The sequence below is a fragment of the Montipora foliosa genome, chromosome 11 (genome assembly GCF_036669935.1).
Source record: "Montipora foliosa isolate CH-2021 chromosome 11, ASM3666993v2, whole genome shotgun sequence".
In the NCBI taxonomy this organism is placed as follows: domain Eukaryota; kingdom Metazoa; phylum Cnidaria; class Anthozoa; order Scleractinia; family Acroporidae; genus Montipora; species Montipora foliosa.
The window spans coordinates 1,724,294-1,731,793 of NC_090879.1; the positions used below are offsets into that span (position 1 = coordinate 1,724,294).

General features: G+C 38.7%; 1 protein-coding gene across 1 annotated transcript in view; it reads right to left on the bottom strand.

Moving 5' to 3' along the window:
* Positions 1 to 7,500, bottom strand: part of LOC137975804 (diphosphoinositol polyphosphate phosphohydrolase 1-like) — a 46,158-nt gene that overhangs the window by 33,153 nt on the left and 5,505 nt on the right. The window lies entirely within an intron of this gene.

A 7,500-nucleotide genomic window follows, 5' to 3' on the forward strand; every position in this document is an offset into this window, starting at 1 on the left:
TATCAGGAATAGTAGGCGTAATATACAGAACCGGAACTTGCCCTCCCCCAAGGGGTCCCAAAGAAATGAGCTCACGTAAACATGTCTGTTTGTCGATATTTCAACGTTTTTCTTATTTGTTTTCTTTGAATTTCATTCGCACAAATCCTGTAGCTTTCGTCATGTTCAGACCAGTAGCCGGGACCAATTTATCATTTCACCAGTCAAGGCACAAAGTGAAAGAAAAACGAATAGTTCGGCGAGAACCACGGTGATTGTACGGAAGCGTTATAGACTAGATGATAAATGATGAATAATTTTGTGAATTATTTGCAATTCAAATAGAATATCAACATAACCTCTGGTAACCGATATTTCTCGACATATTAAAATTCAGTCCTAAACAAAAGGCATCATCTCGAGGCTCTGGGTAATAAACTCATATAAATCGTTATTTTTATTCCCCCAGAGCGTCGAGATGATGCCTTTTGTTTAGGATTGAATTTTAATATATCGAAATAAGTCTATTGTATAAATATTTTTAGCATAACTTGCTTAGTGCTTGCATTTGTTTTGACTTGAAAAAAGTGAATGTAACTGCACTTCTCTCACGATCTTTTATTTTCATTTTTTCGAAAAACCCCGCTGGTCGAAAAGGTTTCATTAAGTTCTGAAGAGTGTGGCCTCCCGTTGCATTGCCATAAATGGTTATTTATTCAGTGTACAAAATAATTAAAGACCTTAACTATACTTGTTTTTCCTTTTTTAATATTTGTCTGGTCAATAATTAAGGGAAACTTTACTGACGTTTTTGTTTACATTTTGTTGCATTCGCATGTACGTTTGTTCACAGAGGGCATCCTGTTATTTACAAATTGACTTCTGGCAAAAGGTAAAAGAACATTCTTTGTAAAATTTCGAATTTTTTTCGAAGCATCATTGCTCAGAGATTATATCTGGTATATCGGGTTCAGATTTTCAGAGATAGCTCATTGATTATGCGATGCACTTTTCAATAGGCCATTTCCGAGTTCATGTCTACCTCGTCTTCAAAGCGAGTCTAAGTTCGAAGGTTTTGTGATGGTAATTAGTTCTACTTTACATAAGAATGAAAACTAATTTTCATAACAAAACTTCGCACTTAGCCTCGCTTTGAAGTGGAGCCAGGCAAGAACTCGGAAATGGCCTGTTTTGAGTTCTTTAGCCCTGTGCTAATGAGGCAAAAATGTAAACAATAATTTCCCTTTAATGAAGCAAGAAAGTGTGCAAAGGAGGGCTCTGTCATGTATTTTTCTCAGGGTGCATTACTCAGACGCCCTTCAGCTTGCAGGGCTGGAGCCCATTCGGGCCCACCAGGAGAGCTTATATATTAACAGAACAGCTATTTCAATCTATTATAAGTAGTCCTTAATTCTTAAAAGATTTTTAGCCTCCAACCAGCTCCATCAAGTAATAGTCCGTACGAATTTAGAAGGCAGAGGGGGTTGGCTCAGCCGAGTGTTAATTAAGACCCTAAGATTTGGAAAATCTTTAATATTAAGAGCTCGAAAGAATAATTTCATTGACTAAAAAAACCTTTAAGCAGATAAAAACACATTTTAATTGTAGTCGCATATTTGATTTTATTGTAAAAAGGCACAATTCAGTTTTTACTGTATTGTTTCTTCCTCGCCTCATTAAAACGTAATCTCCTTTATAAAACATATATGTTATTCTCCTTTGGGGTTTAAATAGAAACAGGGTTTAACTCAATTCAGACTACTCTTCGCCCAACCCTTTAATTCTTTCGTTGGAAACAGGTATTTTGCAGATATGCTTTAGGAAATAGCCCTCAGCACTAGGAGTTTCATTTTTGGGCAGGTTTGACATAAGTGAATAGTGCTTAGAATCAAATGGGAAGAAAAATGGTGCATTGGGCGAGTGCAAAAAGAAAGAGCCACTCTAATCGAGGAGGGGAGTAATAATTTAGTTCTGTGAGCATACAAAGATAAAGTTAAAAGTCTTTTTCTACAAGGGTAACACGTGACAGTGAACTAGAGTTGTTGATAAAGTTGTGGTCCTCGGTCCTCGTTTCTCTGAAAAAAAATCGGAAAGACATTTCCCCTCGTCTAAAAAGTTGGTCTGGATTTCTAAAACCGTTTTCAAGACAGGAAAAAGTGAATTAATTGCCATATTTTTATGCCTTGGACTCAAACCCTTTTAAGCTTTGTTGTCATTTAGATCGATGGGGAAGCCTGTATGTTACGTAGTCAAATGCGCATGCGTAAAATGAACATTACCGGAGTGAGGCTAAAACAGCACACTAGTAAAGATCTTTTGTGTTTGTAAACTAGACAAAAGACCATTTTAAATGGAATGGCTTGACTGCACACATATTAAACAGATTAAACAGATTGAATAATCCCACAATTGAGCGACAATCAACATGTGACACTATAAATAGGTCAACTGAACAAGACTAAGGACGGGTTGGGTGAAAGCTCGCTTAAGGGGCCACATACGAGGAACTCACGTTCCTGCCAATGCCCCTGGGAAGGTCTGAGACAAAGGCCCAAGCATTTCTAGATGGATATTCTCTGAAAAGGGAAGTGGCTCACCAGAAACAGGCTTGATGAGTCACAATAGGCAGACGACTCTATACTGTCTCGTCGGTGTGGAGGATGCCAGTGACTGTGTCATAGTTGGAAAGGTTCCACGGCCAGCTTAGTCAGTTCAATTAGCGAGGTAGCGCTCTCAGTGCTATAACTCAATTCAGACTACTCTTCGCCCAACCCTTTAATTATTTCGTTGGAAAAAGGCGCTTTGCAGATATACTTTAGGAAATAGCCCTCAGCACTAGAAAATTTCATTTTTTGGCAGGTTTGACACAAGTGAATAGTGCTTAGAATCAATTGGGAAGAAAAATGGTGCATTGGGCGAGTGCAAAAAGAAAGAGCCACTCTAATTGAGGAGGGGAGAAATTTAGGGATTTAGTTCTGTGAGCATAGCAACATAAAGTTAAAAGTCCTTTTCTACGAGGGTAACACGTGACAGTAAGCAAAAGAGGAAAACCACAGTGCCCTGGATAACTAAAGACCTCATCAAACTTAGTAGGAAAAAAAAGAACTTGTACAGAAAGGCAAAAAAGTCGGGAAGAGAGGAAGCATGGGCTACCTACAGAGCCCTGAACAATTCGCTTAAAAAGAAATGTAATTCAGCGAAATGGCAACACCTCAATGAACTTGCAGACAAAATAAAATCAGAGAACAATCCGAAACCATTCTGCAATTATATAAAGTCGCAAGCCCAGTATGGTCACCTTACCTAGTCAAAGACAAACTGGCTATTGAAAGCATACAACGAAGAGCATCAAGAATTGTCCAAGGTCAAAAACGACGTGAAATGTCTTATGAAGATAGATGCGAATTACTGGGCTGGAGGACACTTGAGCGTCGAAGAGAATACTTCTCTTTAGTAGAGTGTTATAAGACAGTATTTGAGTTAAATGGGCTAGAATGTCGTGACTATTTTGAGTTCTGTAATAATAATACAAGATTTAACAATCCATTTAAAATACGCATGAAATCTGCAAAAGTGAACGCTTTTAAACATTCTTTTTTCGTGAGGATCATTAAGGAATGGAATAACTTACCCCACCACCTCTTTGGAAATGACATTAATATTAACAAATTCAAATATAATCTGAAAAAGTGGATGAACATTAGTTGCAGGATTTATCCACTGCTTCTTATCTGATGCTTTTTTTATACTTTTATATAAATATATATTTATATCATATGCACGCTTTTTCCTTTTAGTACCAATTTTTAACTTTTTTTTATCACTTGTAAATATTATCAATTGTAGTTAGGAAGGAGCCCCTGTAATAGGGATAACCTCTGGGTCCTCCGTTTCAGGATTGGTCATTCTGAATAAAGTATTATTAGAATTAGCGTTGTATGTGTATATTTAGCAAAAACATTGTAAAGGTTGCTCTGTTTAACAAGTCAATCCCGTTGATTGGCCACAGTGTATTCAAGATGGCAAAATCTCGAACAAAAGGAATGTGACTTTGTACCACAAGTGAGTGTTCCATATTTATACTTCATATGCACGCTTTTTCCTTTTAGTACCAATTTTTAACTTTTTTAATCACTTGTAAATATTATCAATTGTAGTTAGGAAGGAGGCCCTGTAATAGGGATAACCTCTGGGTCGTCCGTTTCAGGATTGGTCATTCTGAATAAAGTATTATTCAACTAGAGTTGTTGAGAAAGTTGTGGTCCTTGGTCCTCATTTCTCGGAAAAAAATCGAAAAGACCTTTTCCCTCCTCTGAAAAGCTGGTCTGGATTTCTAAAACCGTTTTCAAGACAGGAAAAAGTGAATTAATTTCCATATTTTTATGCCTTGGACTCTCAAGCCCTTTCAAGCTTTGTTGTCATTTAGATCGATGGGGGAGCCTGTATGTTATGTAGTTAAATGCGCATGCGTAAAATGAACATTACCGGAGTGAGGCTAAAACAGCAAACTAGTAAAGACCTTTTGTGTTTGTAAACTAGACGAAAGACCATTTTAAATGAAATGGCCTGACTGCACACATATTAAACAGATTAAACAGAATGAATAATCCCACAATTGAGCGACAATCAACATGTTACACTATAAATAGGTCAACCGAACAAGACTTAGGACAGGTTGGGTGAAAGCTCGCTTAAGGGGCCACATACGAGGAACTCACGTTCCTGCCAATGCCCCTGGGAAGGTCTGAGACAAAGGCCCAAGCATTTCTAGATGGATATTCTCTGAAAAGGGAAGTGGCTCACCAGAAACAGGCTTGATGAGTCACAATAGGCAGACGACTCTATACTGCCTCGTCGGTGTGGAGGATGCCAGTGACTGTGTCATAGTTGGAAAGGTTCCACGGCCAGCTTAGTCAGTTCAATTAGCGAGGTAGCGCTCTCAGTGCTATAACTCAATTCAGACTACTCTTCGCCCAACCCTTTACTTTAGGAAATAGCCCTCACCACTAGAAATTTCATTTTTGGCAGGTTTGACATAAGTGAATAGTGCTTAGAATCAACTGGGAAGAAAAATGGTGCATTGGGCGAGTGCAAAAAGAAAACATAACTGAAGTGTGGCTTAAGCAACGCACTAGTAAAGACCTTTTGTGTTTGTCAACTACGTAAGATGCATTTCAAGTTAAATGGCTCGACTGCACATAAATAAAGCTTCATATTAAAGAGAATAAATAATCCCATAATTGAGCAACAATCAACATGTGACACCATAAATAGGTCAGCTGAACAAGAAAAAGGACGGGTTGGGCGAAAGCTCGTTTAAGCGGCCCTTTCAAACATGAATACAATAATTTTACAAATCGCGAAACATTAAGACTTTTAAAACCTACCGAGTCTGAAGCGTGTCAATTAACTATTTACAATTTTAAGCCTCATTTGCCTCGTTCCTTGTCAATATAAATTTAAAATAATTCAATTTGGGAGGTGTTTCTATTCACATCTTAATTTCAACTTGAAGAGTGGACAGATTTATACAGTAGGACAGTGTGAAGGCCTTTTTGTTAATGTCCAACTAGACCATTTCACAGGCTCTGAGTTTGAATGTGAATGGATAACTTTGCTCAGATAAGACTGCTGACAAGGTCTGTGAGAGAGCAAATCCCAAGCTTTGTGGACCGAAAACCAAGCTCTTCTGCGACCACCTGAAAGTAGGACATAAACTTTAGTCACGGCAGGGCACCTTGGACACTCGAACAAGGGAGAGGCTTGAGCTGAAACTGACTCAAAATCTTTTAGAGCACTGATGCTGCTCGATTATCATAAAAGAGAACCTTTTAATGTTTTCTTTGGGAAAAGGATGTTTTGCAGGTATACTTTAGGAAATAGCCCTCACCACCAGACACTTTTTATGGGCGAGTTTGACATAAGAGGATAGTGCTTGGAATCAATTAGGAAGAAAAATGGTGCAAGGAGCGGTTACGAAAAGGAAGAACCACGCTAATCGAAGAGACGAGTAATAATGTAGGTCCGTGAGCGTACAAGATGGTGATCTGAAAAACATGAGCTGCGAAGGAGAGAACAGGAACTAACAGCTACTTTTAACAACGAGAGCCCCTCCTTACATGTACTCAGTTTTACAAATAGCGGAACGGTATCAGGTAATGAACAGAATGTGGAGCGTTTCAATTGAGTATTTACAGCTTTAAGCCACATTTCACTCTTTCATCACTAATATAAGTTTGAAAAGAATCGCTGCATAAGGAGGTTTTCACTTGTGAACTTTTTACATGGAGATGGGACAGATTTATACAGAGTAGTAGAATCGGTAGGCCTTTTTGTTAATGTCCACCTGGACCATTGCATGCACAGGGTCTGATTTCAAATGTTAATTGATAACTTTGCTAAAATAGGACTGTTGACAGGGACTGTGAGAAAGCCGCGTGAAATCCCAGGATTTGTGAACCGAAAGTCATTATCTTTTGCAACCACCTGAAATTAGGACATAAACTTAAGTTACTGTAAGGCACCTAGGAAAGCGACAACCAACATCATTGAAACAAGGGAAGATGAAAGTGGCTTAATGTCTGTTCGAGCTTGCTGTTTGTTTCTCGCAAAAAAAAACGGAAAGACCTTTCCCCTTCTCTGAAAACCTGGTCTATCTTCTAAAACCGTTTCAAAGACAACAAAAACTGAATTAATTGCCATATTTTATGCATTGGACTCAAGCCCTTTTAAGCTTTGTTGTCATTTCGAGCGATGGGGGAGTCTGTATTTTGCGTAGTTAAATGCGCATGCGTAAAATGAACATTAACGGAGTGAGGCTAAAACAGCACACTAGTAAAGACCTTTTGTGTTTGTAAACTAGACGAAAGACCATTCTAAATGGAATGGCTTGACTGCACACATATGAAACATATTAAACAGATTGAATAATCCCACAATTGAGCGACAATCAACATATGACACTATAAATAGGTCAACCGAACAAGACTAAGGACGGGTTGGGTGAAAGCTCGCTTAAGGGGCCACATACGAGGAACTCACGTTCCTGCCAATGCCCCTGGGAAGGTCTGAGACAAAGGCCCAAGCATTTCTAGATGGATATTCTCTGAAAAGGGAAGTGGCTCACCAGAAACAGGCTTGATGAGTTACAATAGGCAAACGACTCTATACTGCCTCGTCGGTGTGGAGGATGCCAGTGACTGTGTCATAGTTGGAAAGGTTCCACGGCCAGCTTAGTCAGTTCAATTAGCGAGGTAGCGCTCTCAGTGCTATAACTCAATTCAGACTACTCTTCGCCCAGCCGCCCTTTTTATCTGGAAAAAATAATTTTCAGATATACCGCACCACAAGACATTTATCGGGTTTGTCATAAGAGAACATTAGTTGGATTTGATTAGGAATAGTAATGGTGCATTGGGCAAGTAAAAAATGAAAGAGCCACATGGTAATCGAGGGGTATTAATGTTGGTCCGTGAGCTTAGAAATCCGTGTAATTAAATCAAATCAACTGCAAGAAAGAGA